The 20,909-nt window shown below is 36.9% G+C and overlaps 1 protein-coding gene across 3 annotated transcripts in view; it reads left to right on the top strand.

Annotated features, from left to right (window-relative positions):
- Window positions 1-20,909, top strand: part of FGF12 (fibroblast growth factor 12) — a 512,340-nt gene that overhangs the window by 362,672 nt on the left and 128,759 nt on the right. The gene's annotated exons all lie outside the window — the stretch shown is intronic.

The following is a 20,909-nucleotide window of genomic DNA, read 5'->3' on the forward strand; positions in this document are numbered from 1 at the left end:
CTCTGGGAAACAGCATTGGTGCCAACTTGTTTCAGAAGTTCCTTTCTTTGTAGATTTCATGCTAAGCTTATAAAAGAGTGCACAGAATAATCAACAATGTCATGCCAGCATAATAAAGTAAAATTTATACTTTTTTATTCATATGATGTCTCTGGGGTCCGTATCATGGATCAACACCTACTCATTGTTGGAAGGTCATCTATTCCATTAAACACATCTCCTGGTCCTTCCCAAGAGGGAAGTCCTCTTTCCTTTTTATTTTCTTCTTTCATATTCAGAGATAGACCTCATATTTTCCCTCATGTGGCTCCTGTGATTGCTACTGGAGTAAATTGAGCTTTTGAGACCCTTTCATGATTTCAAATTATCTGTACCAGTTTAAAGAAGGAAGTTCATGTTTTATTGTCTATTAGACATATTTGAGTTGAAAAAAAATCAAATCAACAAGAAAACCACATTAAACATACCAAAACACGTTTCTTATGGTAATCTTGGGGTGTGGTCCTTTAGAAGGAAGCATGAAGAATCAATCCATAATCCAGAAGGGAAGGAACATGCACACTGCGGCCATCACATTCTGACAAATCCCATTGTCACCCAATGTATGAGACCTTGACAAAGAGCTCAGTGAAGTCATTGATCAAGTCTAAAACCAAAGGCTTAGCATTGGGATTTTCCCAGGCACTTCTAAATTATTCTAATTTCTAGTTTGTTCCATACCTGGCTGGTTGTAATTTATGATATTGATTTGTTGGGGGGAAAATGAAATATGTAAGTGAAATGGTATCTTGAATGAAAATGAGCTAGGAGCTCAGCTTGGAACAAGGGAGGGTGGCAAATAAGAAAAATTATCCATGGTCCTAAGGAGCTAACCTCTTAATGGAAGATATAGCATGTAAATAATTTGGTGCCTACATGGCATCTGCAGAGTAAAAGGAAGGGAATATATAGAGAGAAAGAATTAAAAGGAGAGGCAAGCTTGTAGAGACCTGCACAGACTTTATTGAGGAGGTCAGATTTGAACTAAATCTTGAAAAAGGCCTAGGAAGCTAAGAGGTGGAGGTAAAGAGGAAGAGCATCAAAGACACGGGGGATAGCCAGCTCAAAGGAAGAGATGTGGGGGATGGCTTGTCTGAGAAAATCAGCAGGGAGCCTCGGGTATCTGAACAGTAGAATTTATAGGAGGGAGGGAAGTATAAGAAGACTGGAAATGGAGGAAAAGAAGTTGAGAAGATCAGCTATAAATGCTAAGGGAGTTCATATTTGATCCTGAAAGTAATAGGGAGCCAAAAGAGTTTACAAATCATATTAACAGCTAAGGGGAGAATAGCATGGGAGATGGCAATTTTTCAAGTGGCTTTTGTTAATTGTAAGATTGTAATTGTTTTCTGTTTCATAGAATGCAAGGGGTTAACTTGTTTCATGGAGTTGAAACCAGGAAGAACAGCAGCTTAAAAGTGAAGTGAACTGAGGGGACAGATTCAGTCTTCTGTAAAGGAAGACATTAGGAGGAATTTGATTCTATATCCTCTAGCCTTCTACTCCCAGGATAGAGGAGACAGAAAGAAAGTAATGTCAAATTTTCCATTAGCATCATGGTGATGAGTTTAGAAATCATGAGTTTATCTTGGGAGGAAGTGATGTGCCTCTCCTAGGAGAAGCATTTTCTTTTCTGTGGTGTTGAAACCTGGAAGAGTAAAAGATGTAAAATTGTGAGGTTGGGAAATTTGAATAGAAAGTGAGCACTTCAGGATATTTTCCATCATCCTTCATTGAAATATGCAGGCAGAGAGAAAAAGGTTTCTGGATCAGATGTGCTCCCCAAAGGCGCTGGCTATATTGTGGTCATCAGGTTGTTTGTCCCTTTACCCAACCTCCAAGAAATACTCTTCTCTGCTAGGATAGTCCCCAAGCTTTAGGCATTTACTTATCCCACTCCTTGATAGGACAGTCTTTGCCCAATGGAAGGAAAACTTTTCCTTGAAGAAGTTACTGATTTTAATCTAAGAAAATCAACATCCAGTAATGGAGGATTGGAAATGAAGAAGAGAGGAGGCTAGAGAAGAGGAAGAAAGTATCAAATTAAAGAGGAAACAAGGGATTGTAGGAGGGAGGAAGGAAGGAATAAAAGCAACAAGTATTGAAAGAAGGAAGGATGGAAAAAGAAAGGAAGGATAAAAAGAAGGGAGGAAGAAAAGAGGAAAAAGGAAGGAGCAAGGGAAGCAGGAAGTGAAGTAAGAAGAAAGAAAGGAGGAAAGGAAGGAGGGAAAAAGAAATAAATAAAAGGAGGGAGGAAAAGGAAAAGAGGTAGGGAAGAAAGAAAATGGAAGAGGTCATAGGAAGAAGGAATGGAGGAAAGGAGGAAGAAAAGAAGGAAAGAAGAAAGGGAGGGAGGGAGGAAGAGAGGAAGGAAGAAGAGAAGGAAGAGAAGAATGAAGGTCATATGATAAAAATGGGAAAAAAAGAGCAAAGGAAGAAAGGCAGGAAGGCAAATACTGATATCATTTTTCCTCCCTAAACCAAGGGGTTCAGAATTTCTAGAACTCTATTTTCCTTCTAAATCACTAAGAAATAAAAATCCCATTATTTTCTCAGAAGTCAATTCTGCTGCCATTATTGGCATCATTATTTTCATCAGATAGTATCAAAGAGCTCTTATCAAATGTTTTGTAAAAGTAATAAGTTTCTGATGATTGTATTGGGAATTGGACTTGAGCCATTCTTGAAGCAAATCAATCCAATGAATGGCCGCCCAGGGCTGGGCTCCCAGATCATGCTCTCAATGCTGCATATGCTCCGGGGCCATCTTTTTTATAAACTTGATTCCGAGTACAGCAGTTTGAGCCAGATTTCTCAGATGGAGTCTTTGTTCTTATTGACCATACAGCACTGTTTATTTGTTCCAGATAGTGTTGGGACTCTATGGAAGTGAAATATATTTTGTGATTCCAACTAAAGACCATTTTGTGGTCTGTACCATCTTTAGTAGAAACAATCATTTATTTAGTTCCTCTCCCACACCTCCCCATCAGCCAGATGCTCATAACATAAGCATAACTCAAATTGGTCTTGTCAATGATGTTGCTTTAAACAACATGAATGCATTTGCCCCTAGAGCAGTTTTGAGTCTGATGGAATTTTATGTCAGGGACAAGGACAAGGGTGACAGGGAAAATAAGCAAGATTTCCTCTGGAGTTTGGAACTCAATCCCAATCTATCATAAATGAGAAACATCCACGAGAAAGCCATGTTTATGCACAGACTACAGAAGAGGAGTTGCTGTCATCAAGAGTGGGCAGCTTCAAGAAATGAATTCTAGAAGAAGCTAGTTGTAGGCAATGTGATGACTCAGAAAGAAGAGTAAAGAGGGAAACAAAGGTGAGGTGGTATATCAGACCCCTGGGTAACTCCACTGTAACACTAAGAATTCAACGACATTAGCAAAGGACGATTTCCAAACTTTGAGCTTTGAATTATTAATCTAGTCTCTTTTTTTATAAGCTTTTTATTTTCAAAACATATGCATGGATAATTTTTCAACATTAACCCTTTCAAAACCTTGTGTTCCAAATTTCTTTTCCTTCCCCCACCCCCTCCCTTAGATTCACCAGTTTATTCTCACTTGATAAAAAGAATAAAATTCAGAGGGAGAATGACCTGTGTATAGAAAATGAAAATCTGTCTTTGGAAAGGGTATAGATTCTAATTCAAGAAAATCAACATATAATGGTGATTGGAGGGAAACAGAAGAAAAGCAAGGAGGGGAGGAAAGGATTTGGTAAAAAATTGAGATTCATAGCCTGCACTTCTATTTAATTTTGTTATAAAATAAAAGATAATTTTCTTTCCAAGAATATGAGGTCATCAGGGGCCCACCCCCTGGTTAGACCATATCACAGATTGAAAGGTCTGAGACTTGAGGCTTTTTGTGATTTGTGCCAAATAGCTTTGGAGCCCTCTGTGATAACAGGTATGAACTTAGATAACTTTGTAATGGTCCTGAACGTTGTTCTAATATCTTATCTAGCTATTTCCTAATGTTTCTCTTCTGATCGGGTTTTAATCAAGTATCTGATAATTTTGTACTGGATTTGACTTCCAAATTTGGGGCATTCAATTTTTCATGACAGTAGATAACTTCAAGAAGCAATTTGTACGTATGGAAGGCAAATATATTTGTCATCCAGAAGCATAGAATGGGTTGTATTTCAGTTCTCCCTCTTTCATTTCTATCAAGAGACACATCTAAAGAGATGGGTTGCCACTTTTTCCTGCCAGAAGCATGTTTCTCAGAATCTTTTATAAGAGTAATGTTTCCTTATTATCTTTGAAATATTAAAAAGTACCAATATTCTTATGAAAGATTATTTTTCTGAACAACAGACAATAGAACAGAAAGCTTTATTTAGGTCTGCGGTGGTCCAAGCAGTGGGCTGAAGCTTCAGTATGCTCAGAAGTATAGATGGGTCTTATACATGGGTCTCCCTCATCTCTGGCTCAAAGAATAGACTTCATCAGACCACGGGATATATCTTGTCTTTTCACTAGATCTTTTGATCATATTTGATCTATAGATAAGAAAATTGAGGCCTGGAGAAGCTTGGAGGCATTTCTGTGTGGGATTGGTGTGGGATCAATGCATCAGAAAGCCTGTCTTATCCAAAATAATTCTCATCCCTCTTCTACTTCAATCTTCATGGAGTCCACTTGCTACTTTTTGAAAAGTACAGCTCATCCTTCTTTCCCATTGTACTCATCCTTGATGAGATCTTTTACACTAGCCTTTTGAGTAAATCATTATCATAAACTACTCAGACCTTTGCAACTTGATGCAATTCAAGTCATTAATTCAATTGAACAACTATTTCATTAATACCTACTACATACAGAGTAGTATGCTTCAGTCAATAACAGTCAGACATTACCATCCTTGACATCACGAGCAGCTAAAATAGAGCAAAAATGAACCTTCAAGGAAATGAACCTTAGAATTCAAGGGATTCTAAGGATTCCAAGCAGCAGAGATTGAGGAAGGAGCTCTTTTAAAATATGCCGCACAGCTTTGGAGACATAGCGTGGAGTCAGGAGTCAGGAGGTGAAATTAGAATCTGTGCAATGAGAAGTCAGTGATGCTCTTTAGCTGAATGTTACTTGATAGATATTGAATTGTGTGCAAATAGAATGAGTCTGACAAGGAAGAGAGGGACCAGATTATGGAAGTTTCTTGATGTCTCCTGGAGAAATTTAAATTTTGTCACATGGACCACTAAAGGTATCATTGCTACTTGTTTGGAAACTGAATCTTGAGGCAGTGGAAAACTCCTCCAATTGGATAGGACATTAGAAACCATGTAGACCAACCCTTTCATTTTTCAGGTGAAGAAAACTGAGCCTCAGGTAAAGTTACCTGCATAGGGCCCCTTTGTAAGCCTCAAGGTTGCATCTGAATGAAGATCCTATGGTCTTCTGAAAATTCACATCCTTATCAGGATGACCACAAATTCTGAAAAAGTAAGGGTGTACATTTAAACACATTACACACATTATATCTATCTAATGTGTGTATATGTATATACTAATACATACATATATAAGCATAATTATAAATACATATGTTTATGTGCATATATATATATATATAATATGAATGTATGCATATGCATATACCTATGTCTATATCTATATCCTCTCTTTGCAAATTGCCTCAAATCCATTGGGCTGACTCTAGGACCATCCCAAGGTAGCTCTAGTTCTTCTGTTATTTGCAAAAATAATTGAAACTGAAATAAGCTGATTGTAAGGGAGAGAGAATAGGGGGCTCTGTCAATCCACAAAAGTGGGTTAAACTGAATAGCACTGACCAGAAAGGCAGTGATTGGTTTACCTTCAAATGTAGCAGAATTTCTCAAGATTGGGGATCTTAATTGCTCTGGACCTCTCCTCTGTGACTTTTCCTTCTCTGACTTCAGGCTTCAGAGACTTCTAGACTCTTTACCCTTCAGAAGCATTACCTACTTTTTAGTTTGCAGTCCCTGATTTCCTAGTGATCATGTCAGTGGCTTCCCTCTGTACGCAAGCCCTAAACAAACTTTTCTCCTGATCTTGTATATTTATACATCCAGAAATAGGGATATAATTATTTCTAATTTATAAATATTAATAGCTTATATTTATAAGAACATTTAAGTTTACAAAGCATTTTACATAGATTACTATCTCACGGGCTGATCCCAACAAACCTGAGGTGGGTAATGCAGATCTGATTGGTCACAGAGCTTAGTTTTCAAAGAGCCCATGTTCTAGTGACTTTATAAGCATCTGAGGGAGAATTTGAATCCTCACTGCAGCTTTAGCTTCTTTTATACTACGAAAAGTCAAATCAAGTCAAGTAAACAAGAATTAATTATTGTTGTTCACCTGTGTCTGACTCTTTATGACTCCATTTGGGTTTTCTTGGCAAAGACACTAAGGTAGTTTGCTATTTCCTTCTCCAAATCATTTAATAGATGATGAAACTAAAGCATATAAAATTAAATGACTTGTCTAGGGTCACACGACTAGTAAGTATCAAAGCCTGGATTAGAGCACAAAGATGAGTTCAAAGTGAGACAGCACTCCATCCACTGAGCCACCTAACAGCGCAAACATTTATTAAGTACCTACTGTATGCCAGGCAGTGAGCTAAGTGCTAGGGCTCCAAAGATACACAAAGGACAATCCATGTTCTTCAGCTCACAGTCTAATGAGTTGATGTTATGCACACAACTACTTACAAACAATATCAATGGCCACACTGCTACTCGTTAATAATTTATTTGATGTTTCAGTGAACTGCAATTGGAATCTAATCTGTGTTTATGCTTTATCTGTCCAATTCAACCATAAGTGTGCTGTGAAGTGTATTTACATCTTTTGTTGTTCATGATTACATCTAATAACTTCTTTGTCAATAACAAAAAGATGCATGAACATGTATTGATATGCAAAGGAGATACTTGAGTCATATCTTTTTTTATTATTATTATTTTGGTGGATAAGACAGCAAACCTTCAAGTTGTCCCTTATGTTTGGAATCCCCTTTGTAATTCCAAATGATATTGCTGTACTTTTCCCCAATATTACTTTTTGGGGCTTAATAGCATTTTATTTCCCCCCCAATTACATGCAATAATAGTTTTCAAGATTTATTTTTGTAAAATTTGGAGTTCCAAATTTTTCTCCCTTCTTCTCTTCCACCTCTTCTCAAGAGAGCAAGGAATCTGATCTAGGTTATCCATGTACAATCAAGTTCAGCATGTTTTCACATTAGTCATGTTGTGAAGGAAAAATCAAACTAAGAGGTGAAAACCACGAGAAAGAAAGCAAAAAGCAAATTTTAAAAAGTGAAAATAGCATGCTTTGATATTCATTCGCACTCCAGAATACTTTCTGTAGATATGGATTAACATTTTCCATCCTAAGTCTATTGGAATTGTCTTGGAATACCACATTGCTGAGAAAAGATTCTAAGTCTATCACAGCTGATCATCACACAATATTGTTGTTATTGTGTACAATGATCACCTGGTTCTGCTCACTTCATTCAGCTTCAGTTCATGTTAGTCCTTCCAAATTTTTTCTGAAATCTTGTCTTGTGACCCTTAAACAAAGAATGAAGCAGTCTGAGTTTTGCAATAAATGGAAATACTGAGAGAAATTTTATTTTACCATATTTTTAAAGCATGCTTTGTTTTTACACACACACACACACACACACACACACACACACACACACACATATGAATAGAATATTCTCCTTATACAAATTAGAAGAGTTTTCCATTCTGAGAAGCAGGATCAACTCAAATGGCTGAAGAGAACTCCTTAATCCATTTTTTTCTCCACCCTCCAACCTTTGGCAGCATCTCATAGTAAAATCAAAATCCACTTGATGACATGTTAGAACTCAGATGACTGTTTCGCCTCTGGCTAAACTTTAATCTAGAGAAAGTGTAACTTCCATAGTCCTTTGATTTTCTAGGTCCCAAATGTGTTTCTTTTCTAGGATGTTTAATATTTCTATGTGCCTTTTTTCTGAATGTATTTGTTATAGTCTCCATCTCTGCGTCTCTACCTCTCTTTTTGTGTTTCAGTTTGTCTATGTATCTGTTTGTCTGCCTATTGACTACGTTATCTTTCTTGATTGCTTAGCTGTACATATTCTATTTGAAAGTGTTTTTCCTTAGCTTCAATGAGTACCATTTTGATTCCCCTATTTAAGTTTAGCCCTCACAATCTTTCTAGTCCCCAATTCTTTGGTCTCTTGTTGATGGACTGAGATGCATTGCATCAGTTTCTAGGTCTATAGCAACTGCCAGAATTCTTTTTACTTTTCTTGGGCAGGAGCTTCTTCCATGCTAATTTTTGAAAATCTTTAAAATGGAGTTACAGATACATTAAATGACAAGTGCTCCTGACCTCCCCTCCCCAGGTCTAAGGCCCATGACTCTCTCCATGAAGCCTAAGTCCTACAGCAGTAATTTAGGAGGTATCTACTGAATTCAGCCAATTCTAGAGCACATATTGACAGAAAAGATGGAAAAGTACTTTCACCCTCTGAGTTAGATGGTGATTTTCTACTCCCTTATTTTCCTTCCATGTGACAACAAAAGAAGTTTCCTTGCCTTCCCAAGAAGGTTAGAAGTGCTAGAACTATTGTAGTCCACTTAGTATTGGTTTTGACAGAGATCTAGATCTTCATGATGAGTCAAGAGGAGCCCCTCCACCCCTAAGGGTGGAGAGAGCTAATATACATTTGGATCTGGGGTTCAGTAAGACTTCATGGAAGAAGTGTCATAATAATGGAATCTTAGTCATTCAATAAGCATAATTAAGAATGTACTATAGACCAGATGCTATTTTAAGTATTATGGCTACAATGAAAGATAAAAGCAAGAACCTGCTCCCAAACATTTCTTATCCTAATTAGGGAGACAACATGCAAGCAGCAAAAAAAAAAAAAAAAAAAAACAAGTTATAGAGAGGGTAGAGTAGAAATAATCACCAGAGGGAAGGGACTAACAGCAAGGGGTATTGCCCTTGAAGGAGGAAAGTATTTTTTAAAGTATCCTGAGTATAAATTACCATTCTAGGAGTAGAGGATTCTTTGAGCAAAGCCAATAATTTGGGCAAAGGAAGGCCAAGATAAGGAAGACAAAAAGAGAAGTCCAGACTGGTTTGGCCTGGTTATCTGTAAACTATGCACAAAGTGAAGTAATATAAGAAAACAACCTGATGACATTGTTGGAATAAAATTAAGTGTCTTTAAATGCCAAAGTTTATGCTTCTAAATGATGGGGAACTAGTGAAAATCTTTGTATGGAAATGTGGTAAATCACTGATCTGTCTTTAAGAGGATCAACCTTGTGACAACCATGTGGAGCTTAGAAGGGAAACTGGAGAAATGGGTGGTGAAAAGATAAATCTGGAGGATATTATAATGGTTAATGATGAAAACAAATAATCAGGTATCAAATCAGGGCAAGTTTCACTGGAAATGGAAAATCATGATTGGCTACATGAGGTAATATGCATGTAAAAACAAATGGATTTCACAGCTGCTTTGAATTGTGGGGGAACAAAGAAGCTAGAATTAATTACTTCAAGGTTAGGGGAATTAGCAATGAGAAAATGGTATAACAACAATAAATAAATAAATAATACAGTTCTATATAGCAATTTGTAAAATTGTAAGATTTGTAAAAGAATATCACTTATTTGTTCTTCATTCTTACTTGTGAGGTAGATGCTATTATTATCCAAATTATACAAAAGAGGAAACTGAGGCTCAGAAAAATTAGGTGACTTGCCCAGAATCACGCATATAGGAAGTTTCTGAGTTGAGATTTGAACTCAGATCTTTCTGTCTTCAGGGCCAGGGCTTTATATGCCCTGCCTTTTTGCTTCATGAAGAAAAATGAAAGATTAACAGTTGAAGAGGATCATTTTCCTATTATCCATGTTGACTTTGTTCTACTGGTACAATATGCAAGTGAAGAAATCTCTGAGGCAGTGAGAACTATAGAGCTGCTGCTCTGGGGAGAGGTTCTGATTTGTCAAATGGATTGGGAATCATCTGCAGAGAAGAGATAATTGAACCCATGGGAGCATATGAGATCATCAAGGGAAAGAATGTGAAGATTTAAGAGCAGAGGGCCCAGGACCAAACCTTGGAGACACCCACATGCCAAGGTCAGGAGGACATTGAAATGCCAATAAGACAACTTGAGTAGCAAATTCTTCTTTTTCTTCTTCTTCTTCTTCTTCTTCTTCTTCTTCTTCTTCTTCTTCTTCCTTCCTTCCTTCCTTCCTTCCTTCCTTCCTTCCTTCCTTCCTTCCTTCCTTCCTTCCTTCCTTCCTTCCTTCCTTCCTTCCTTCCTTCCTTCCTCCTCTAGGCCTTCTCTGGGAGAAGGAGGTTCAGGGGCATTTTCATACTCACAGTACAGTAAGGACTTCTGTGATCATAATGAATGGGTGTGAGATACCTCTCCCTTTCCTCTCCCCACTTAAAATGTAATTGTATATGTAAATACAACCTTAGTAGGAACAAATCAAAATGTAGGAAATTATGCCTAAATTTTCTGACTTTTAGGGTAGTCCATATGAGCCTGGTTGGGCATCTCCATAAAACTCTTTTGAAAGGCTTAAAGCCACGTTTCCATAGAAGTTTGTTGTTTCCGAAATTCTCTGAGGGGAGAGCCAGAACTAGCAGAATTCCTATGTATGAATGTATGAATTCATTTCATCATGTGATTTTCAGAATGGAATCTGTTTCTCAAGATTACAGCTATAAACTGAGTCTCTCCTAGCAGGATGAAGCTTTCTGTTTTCTGACTACCCTGGCTGCTCTTGAGACTTTGCACAAGTTAGTTGGCTTACAAATCTCCCTTTACTTAATGTCACTATGTATTTTTTTTTCTCCTGGGGAAAGGCAAAGCTACAGTGTTGAGATGATTAATTCTTTTTTTCCCCCCTTCCTTCGTTTCCCTCCTCATCCCTCACTTCCATTGTGTCATTTATGAGTAATGGAGCACTTCAACTCTAAGAAGTGAAACTTGAAGAGTGGGCTTACTACATGAGTTAGAATTTTAGGGGCCAATCGTTATGTAAAGAGAACAGTATATGATGTATGTTCTTAAAATACCTTTTACATGGTATAAATTTACTCCTATATTCATTCCAATCCAGAGAAATGTTTCAAATAAAAATATTTTTAAATAGAAAAAGGAAGAAGAGAAAAAAAATCAGTAAATCCCATCTTTCTGTGTCTGTCTATCTCTCTATCTTATCTAAAATATATATTCATTGGTTCCCAATGTTTCCCTTTACTCCATAAAGGAGCGTAATAAGTATCTTTCTTCTTGAGGCTATACTTTTTCTTTCTAACATTCATTTTTGTTTTGTACTAGTATTTTCCATTGAAATTCTTAGAATTCTGGTGAATATTATTTTCTTTTCTAGACCTTTGCATCAGTTCAAGTAAGTCCATGATCCTCTTTTATTTTTCATACTCATAACTTATAGTAAAGAAATGTTCCATTACGTGACTATACCACAACTTGTTCAGCTTTTCTTCAATCAATTGGCATCTACTTTATTTATTTTTTCTTACCACAAGAAGAGCTAATTTTGTTGAAGTATTTTGGTGTAGATGGGAATTTTCTTTTTATCAGTGATGTTCTTGATGCATTTGCCTAATAGTGGAATCTCTGAGTCAAAGAGTATAGACATTTTATTCACTTTCTTTGCATAATTCCAAATCAATTTCCAACATGGCAACTTATACTTTGCATATTTGCAGGAAGAGAATTGATTAAAAAATACTCTTAGACTATCAGCATTAAATTCTTTTTAGAATTTAGAAGATTTATGTTTACATTCTTTCTTTTGATGTTTCATTGTTGAAAAACAGGAAATTCCATTGTGTATTGAGACCCAATTCCTTCCAAGGAGAGGGACAAAGCACAGAAGATTTTTCTTTACAGAATAGCATCAGCCTCACTTTCAAATGTGTGGCAAATTATTTTTGAAGCAAAGAATGCAATTTGAGATCCTTTCTGAAAGGCAGCATCCAATTTCCTTTTTTTTCTCTGCATACAGCCTTTTTAGTATATGGTATGTGCTATTGACATTGTCCTTTTATGTTGAAAAGTAACCTCCCACAAATCGGGTTGATGGATGCTTTGAGTGTAAACAAGAAACTCACCAGCTGCAGGCTCCCAAGTGAAATCGCACCTTCATGCTAATCTTCTTCCAAGACTGGCAGCCAAGTCAAAATGGAAAAGGTTGGTATTGTCAGAAAGTGCTAGGCTGTGAATCAGTTTTCCCGCTTCCACAGAATGGTAGAATTCCTTGATGCTAAAATCTGGAAGGACCTTAGAAGCTATCAAGTCTATATATCTGGCTGAGGATCCCCCAATAACTTCCCAGTGAGTGTTCATCCAAGTTCTGCTGAGAATTAGCTACCTTATCAGCTCGGATTGTTGGGAAGTTCTCATCTTGAACTAAAAATGTCCCCTTTTAGAATTATCATGGTGGGAAATTCTGTCCTCTGGCAAAAAGCTGAGGAAGTTGAGTCCCTTTTCTACTTGGTACTTCTTAAAATAGAAGTAGATAGTGCCCCTGTACCATTGCCTCTTTCTAGCCTTCTCTATTATAGATTAATCACCTTCAATTCCTTCTAGATATGGTGTGGCTTCTAATTCTTTACCTCCCTAGGGACCATGCTGAAGATTTGCTCCAGAGCACCTTCTTTTGTAAACAAGTGATACTCAGAGTTGAAGTCAGTCCTGTCTACACCAAAATACTGAGCCCATCCACTCCTTTGTTCTGCATATAATTTCTCTTTTAATATAGTCTAAACTTTTATATATATATATATATATATATATGTATGTGTATGTACATATGTATGCATACATGTATGTACTCTCATTGTAGACTTGGGTCTTTTACTTGCTACTTGTGGAACCATGGACAAATTATTTTATTTTCTGACTCTTAGTTTTATCCACTATAAAGCACAGTTGTATCAAATGTCTTCAGAGAGTATAGGCTTCTAAATCTCAAATTGAGAAGGACCTTAAAGGACATCACTTCATTTCCCAAATTAGAAATTGAGGCTCAGAAGTGACTTTTCTGACTGACTGCAGAGGAGACTTTCTGACTGTGATGGAACCAAGTTTTGAATCCAAGTATCCTAATGCCAGAATCCTCACTCTTTCTATTCTACTATATTACCTTTTTTTACCTCTGAAACTTTATAAAATATCATCATATTTTATTTGAAATTTTCATGTGGCAGTTACATAGAGTACACCTTGGATTGCTGCTGCTTTGAATTCATTTCACTGGCAGCACCTATGGATGGGAAGTAGCTTTCAGCTGATAAATGTTCTTTGGATTTGATCTTGGGAAAGGAAGTTGAAATTTTAATTATAATATTTTAGAGTTAGTGAGCAGTGTGATCTAGGAACACATAGTCCTTTGGCTATACTGTCCATCCCCACCGCCTTTTGTGTCCAGATCCACTCAGGCATCAGGGCATGATTTCTTTCAGGTCAAATCTGTCTTTTGACTCTATTTGCTTGATTTCTTGACAAGAGTTCCTCTAGGCCTGCTTCAATATTTAGAGGGAAGTAAACTCATTCTGATTCTTTGGTGGCAGCTAGGATTAGGGCTATGCAGAATTATGTAGAGGAGCATTAGAAGAGTGAAGCAAACCACAAAATTTCTCTATTCCTACAAATAAAGCACAATTGCTGATTCCCTTTCTTTAAATAATGTTGCCCCTAAGTCCTCATGAAAGTCAAATTATCAATGAAATCCTCAGGTTAATCTGTCAGGGAAGGCTGTCATGCATTGGAAGGATTTCCTTCTCAAGTGACTTGTGAACTCTGGAATTGAATTCTGGTTATCTGGAAGATGACCATGGATTAGGTACTTCCCTATGCCTCACGTATACTATTTTCAATCAACAGAGTCGTGAAACAGCCCAGTGTCGATCACTGTAGGTTGGCAATTGGTTCCATCTGGAGCTAGGATCAGTTATACAAACTATGGCACATTATCGGCCACTCTGAACATTTCAGAACTGAGCTGATCCTGAGCTGATGATGGCCAGGAAAGATACTGTCTTGGTCAGGCAGAAAACAGGTTTTGTAGATATCTCTAGTCCCTTCTAGGCCAACCTAGGACAGGACATCCATCAAAGCAGCTAGAGTTGTCCCTGAGTAGAGAATGATGCAGATTTAAGTCCCACCATTGCCACATACTAGCTGTGTGACACTGGGCAAGTCCACTTGATGCTTCAGTGCTGTGGGAATGTATCTAACATGACAAGTTTCATAGTAGATACAAACCTGCTTTGGTAGAAGGAGTTTCCTCACCTGGGAGTTCCCTATATAGATCAAATGGCAGATCTAGTTCCTATCTCACCATATCAATATGAATTATTTTGAAAAAAATGCATTTCACTTAAATTTATGGTCTTATAGTTTTATTAATGTATACATGTTGCTCTCTTTTTTCTCTTTTTGTTTTAAGAACTCCCTCTCCTCTTCCTCTTTCTCCTCCTCCCCCTCCTCTTTCTCCTCTTCTTCTCTTCCTCTTTTTATTTTTTGTTTGCTTTGCTTAAAAGTGTTTTGTTATCAATGCTTCCTATCTTTACACCTTCCAAATGTCCAAATGGGCAAAAGTCATTTCATGGCTGAACCTTAGAGGGCTTGAGACTAGTCCTACTGGGAAAGAAATGTTCCCTCTGTTGATTTTAAAAAGGGAGGGGCTGGGCATTCTCCTAAATAAGGACAGCTGAAATGCTGCTTTGCTAAATTCTCAAATCTGGTTTTTAAAAATTTGTGCAAAATGCTCCCCTAAGATTTTTTCGTGAGAGGTTGAGATTTAGTGTCTGTTGGGGTTTAAAGCCTAAGTTTGTTGTGAAATCGTTAAAAGCGCAGATGGAGAAATAAAGAGTACATCAGCAGGACTTTCTCACAGATTTGATTGAAATGCATTTTAATACAGTTTGAGGCACAACGGCCTACGTTTAAGCTGAATTTTCGCGAAGGGCTGCTGACCTCATTGTAGACCTAGCCCCTGGAAATGAGATACTTTTCTACACACCCACATTCGAGATTCTTTTGATATGTCAGTATTATAGAAACATTTTTATTTTTGGCTTGTTGTCCTAATGATTAAAAATGGATTTTGTTTTAAAAAATGGATCTAATGCAAGTTGGACCATGAATAAATGAGAATCCGAGTTTGCATTAAATAAATAGACATGACTTTATAGAATGGGAAGCTAAGGCTCAGAGGGTTGATAAATCTGGCCCTTGGTCAACTAGGTGGTACATGGTAGAGTGGAAACCAAAACCCCTTATTCCAAATTGAGCATTCTTGGCTGGTTTCTCAGAGGAAGCACTTTTCCAAATTTCTTGGGAGGAGCTCTGTCATGGCACTGAGAAAGAATGACACAAATATGAGTCTACCAAACTCACTGAAAAGACTCCATCTCTTTAATGTTCTGTCTTCCCCATAAAAAGGTAATGAGCAACCCATAACAACAGGGCATCTCTTATGAACTGTTCCTTCCAGATTAATAGTGGACACTAACTGAGTAATTCACTCCCAATGTTCTTCTTGGCACAAACACTATATTGTTGCAATGTGGTTGGTGAGAATTGATCCAGCCTGTAACCATTAGAGACTGTTTTATCTTCATAAATCTAATTGATGAAATAATAAGTTTGGCTTAGAACATCAACATGTTCTAGTCAGATCCTATAGTTCAGCACTGTAGGACATGTAGTCAGCATCATCATCACCACCACCATCATCATCATCTTTATTTTGACATCATTGTCATTTGCATGACCGCCATTTCTGACACATTATTAAGCAATATAGTCGATTATTCTCATGATTCTTATCTTAGACTCAAACAAGTCTCTTCTTTTTTCTTTTTTGATTCTGAATTCCTGTAAACTTTTGCATTGTAAGGCACAACAAAAGTCTATTCCTTTCACCCACCACAGTTTGTTCTGCCATTCCTGAAATGCTGGACCAGTACTGACACTGATTCTCATCTGTTGCTACCATAAATGATTTTGCGTCTGAGGTTCTGGGAAGGGTTTTCTTTTCTTTTCTTTTCTTTTTTTATAGGTCCCTTTGGTAGGTATTATCAGTACTATTTCTAATGGCATTTTAAATCACTATTTTCAGATAAATAATTCACAAATGGGATCTAGCTTTTACTTTTCAACCTCCTGCCTGGTATAAGAATTCCATCCTTTTAACCTTCCAGCTTCTGAGGGAAGAAACTTGCTAACAAGGTCAGAGTCTAGTTGTGCTATTCACGTCCTCCTCCCTGAATATAATATTGCTGTTTATACAGGCCAAAATCATATTAGCTATCTTTGGCAACAAAATAATCGTGTTGAATCTGTTACTCTAAATATGGATGAAAATATCTAGGAGTTTGTCTTTATATCTGCTTTAAACAAATTAATGCTGGTATTCATCTGCAATACTCAATTAGTGCCCATGAGGTGACAAGCCCTTCTGAATCCTGTATAGTCAGATATAAAAGCAAGATAGTCCTTGCCCTGGAGAAGCTTGCCTGGACAATGCATATTGGAGCAAAATATATATTGGTCATAAAGTGTCATCAAGGGAAAGGCAGATTCAGAAAAAATAAAGAGAATAGGAGACAGTCAGTTAAAATAGTCTGTCCATTAGCAATTGTAGAGTGTGGACTTATGGATTATATGATGTAGCCTTACTTTAATTAACCTTCACAAACTTGACAAGTAGCTTAAGAAGATTCCTCCAAAGAAGCAATGAATTGCAGATAATACTAACAATGTGAGCCTGAGCAACCAATGAGAAAATGGCTTTTAATGTTTAATGTTGAGGGGCTCTTGGTCAGCCACGTTAGTTGCTTGGTTGGTTATTGTACATTATTTTCAAAAAAGGCCAAAATGATTTCACTATGTTAGGGTCAAGGTACAGTGGGTTTGATTATGGTTGATCAGACTGACAAAAGCTCAGAAGGCTCTGCCATAGGTTGGGAAGAAATAGTCCCTAGAAGCACTTGGATTGGAGCCACTTCTACATTGGTGCATTTCACATGTCTTTTGAGCTACTTACATCCCAAAGCAATGACAATCTGAAAAACTCGGACATGAAATTTGAAATTACGATGATTATTTAAGATATCAATTTACATTCACTCTCATCCATACAGTTTTCCAACAGTTTCTGTGCAAATGGAGATTTGTGACTAAACCTCTGGCATTCTATGATCTTAGGGGACAACTTTGCTATAACCAGAGATGAGGCATCCAAAGAATTGAATGATCACCAAAATGCTAAAGGGGTTGATGTGAAATATAGATGGGTTGAGTGCTTCTCTTGGAAGGCCTGAGTTCAAATTCCACTTAAGACGGTAAAGAGTTGCGTATCCTTATACATGTGATTTAAACTTTTTGAACCCTAATTTTCCCATTATATAGAGTTGATGATACTTGAAGTACCTATGACAAAAGGTGGAAAATTCTTAAATCAGGCATAGCAACTGCTAAATAAATGTTACTATTAACATGTGTGTTTTTGGGGTTGCTTTTCATATGGTAGTAGCAGCAGTGGATTTTATTAGCATAGACGCTTATATGAGGGGTGATAGAACATAAACTATAGAAATGAGCATGTCCTCTGTAGAAATCACTTATTAATGGGGACTTCCATTCAAGGGAGGGCTTGAGAAGGTTTAATAGCTCTTTCATGTTAGTCAGACCTTTATAGACAAGATACTTTTAGGAGTAGTTTAAGTACAGAAAACAAGAGGTTTTTGTTAAAGATTTGTGGACAGTGGGAAGACTCAGATGTGGGAATGGGCTATCTACACAAAGTAGGTTTTGACCTTGAAAATGAGTTCAGGTCGCCCAGTCTACCCAAAAGTGGATGTAAATGTAGGTCTCCTGTGTTTTGCAGTGAAAAGAACACTGACCTCAAAAGTCTGAACTCCAGTAACCAGCCTCAGCTCTGACTGCCCATGTGGTCAGAAGCCATTTGGGGCCTTCATTAGCTTTCAGTTTCTTCATCTATGAAATGAATAGACTGGAGTAGTCTCTCTCTAAGTGTCTTCTAAATTTCCAAGTCAGTGTGATATATATATATATATATATATATATATATATATACACAAACACACACATATTTTTTTTACTCTAGCATATTCTTAAAGATCTTCATTTTGGGGGGGGATTTCTTGGGAATGAGCATTAAAAGAAAAAAAAAAGTCTAATTTAAGAAAGGAAAAGGGAGGGAGAGGAACAAACACTTATAGAGCATCTATTATGTGTCAGACTCTGGGCTAAGTACTTCACAAATATTATTTTCTTTGATCCCCCCAACAGCCTTGAATGGTAGGTACACATGATGAAACTGGCATCTGGAGTTTAATGGAATGCCCAGTGTGTCACAGCTAGTTTGTGTCTGAGGCTCAATTTAAACTAAGGGCTTCCTGACTCCATTCACTATAGTCCCTAGTTCACAGGAGATAACATGGTAAAATATACAGAGCAACTTAGTTTCAGTCCCACTTCTGACACTTTCTTCCTGTGCCCTTGGAGACATCCCAATAGAGCAGTAAATATCTCTAGAGTTAGGGGATATCCCCAATACTATCTCTGAGGCGTGTTCCCTTTGTAACTTTGGGCAAATCAGTCTACCTCTTGACCTCATTTTCCACATATGTAAAATCAGAAGGCTGGACTTGATGAAACACTTCCTAACTTTAGATCTTTGGTGATGTGAGACCATTTCAAAAGGATATTTGTTTCCTACTCTGAGATCTTGATTTTTGTTATTTCTCAAGTAGGATCAAGGGGCATATTGGAAAGTGTTCAGCAGAGATCAGTGAGAGCAAACAAAAAATCCTTTTTAGAAAAGTTGGGAGAAAAGAGAATTATTTGACTTGAGAAGACACAGATGAAACTTGATAATGGGTTTCAAGTGTGTGAAGAGTTAGATACAGGAAAGTGAGAGGCTGTGTTCTGCCCTCTATAAGATCAGAATAAGGAGTGTGCTTTGGCTGGAAAGCTAGGAAATGAGTTGTGCTTTCTGACTAACTTGCTCACAATCACAGACTCAAATTAGAAGATTTGAGTGTTAAAATGAACCACTGGAGCAATTTGGTTTAATCAAAGCACAAATCCCTTCTTTGGCAAATGGTCATCCTCCTCCTTCCTGAAGACCTCTGATCACAAGGAGCTCCCCACATCCAGAGCCAAGCCATTCTATCCGTGGACCATTCCAAAACACACACTATTTTCCCGAGATTAAACCTAAATTTCCCTTTTGAGGACTTTCTATTCTATGCAGCAAAGAAGCAGCAGAAAACACCATTCTTGAGTAGGGCAGCTCTTTGAAATTAGAAGAAAGGCACCAAACACATGCTGAGTCTTCTCTCTAGTTCAACTGAGCCCATTTCCTTTAGCTGATTTTCATATACCATGCATCCAAGGTCTTTAACCCGGGTTGTTTTCTTTTAGATACTAGCTAGACAATAAATATCTTTCTTAAACTATGATCTGGGCTTAAATGCAGAACTAGAAACAATATTTCAGGTAATGTCTAACAAGGGCAGAATTCAGTGGAATGATCACTTACCTTGTCCTGGAAGCTATCTTTACCTCCTCCTCCCATCGTGCTCCCACATGCATTTCTTAACACAGCTCAAGAATTCATTCGCTTAGGAACAACAAAGACATTGTTAAAACCAATGAATGTTAATAAATTAGTTTAATAGATAGTAGAGTGTTATTTTTTTTTAATGAGGAGTCTCTTTTATTTGAATGACATAGATGCCTTTTCTCTGGTATGGTTTAATACAGTGATCAAACTAGCACAGATCTGAAAAAAAATGAAGGAAAAGGCTTAAGAAATATGGTAGCTATGGTGAGTCATCACTTCAAGAAAATACTGTGGCTGGCCCAATAAGACACAGTATTCTTTCAGTGTATTTAATTGATTCAAATCAACCAGCTATTTCTTTCTTTCTTTCTTTCTTTCTTTCTTTCTTTCTTTCTTTCTTTCTTTCTTTCTTTCTTTCTTTCTTTCTTTCTTTGTTTCTTTCTTTCTTTCTTTCTTTCTTTTCTTTTCTTTTCTTTCTTTTTCTTTCTTTCTTTCTTTCTTTCTTTCTTTCTTTCTTTTTTTCTTCCTTCCTTCCATTTCTAAACTTAAATATTAAATGAGAAAAGAAAGAAATAACATTGCCATGTGTACAGTAGCCTATAAGACAAGATTCAGTACAAAACATTACATTTCCATTTCAATAAAATCTATATGACAAATACTATACAGCTTTTCTTTGCTTCCTAGCTAGTTTTCTTTTATTCTCTGCTGTGTACTTTTCAGTTTATTGTCCCTCTGCCCTCAAAAGAAAGCTACAATTAAGCATGAATATGCTCACACATATATCCAAAAATTTACACATATACATTCACAAACATATGAAAGATCATATTATGCTTATTAACTCCTATCATATCTTTTTCTGGAGCTGGGCAGCATCTTCCTTAATAAGTCCAAGCTAAATCATCATTTCCTACACCATAGTAGTATTTCAACCCAATCACATCCTAGTGAGAGATTGTCTCTGAATTTTTTTTTTAAATTTTCTGCATTCTCATTGTTCTTGGCTAAATAAATTTTATTAATACGAAGAAAATTTAATTTAAAATAATTGAAATTATCCATTTTGCACGTTGACAGTGCTCTCCCTTCAGAATATGTTTTCTTTAAGAAGATGAAATATTTACAATGTAATGCGAAATTGTTCAAGTACCAATTGGAAAAGCTTTGGCTC

The sequence above is a fragment of the Sarcophilus harrisii genome, chromosome 3, assembly GCF_902635505.1.
Source record: "Sarcophilus harrisii chromosome 3, mSarHar1.11, whole genome shotgun sequence".
NCBI lineage: Eukaryota > Metazoa > Chordata > Mammalia > Dasyuromorphia > Dasyuridae > Sarcophilus > Sarcophilus harrisii.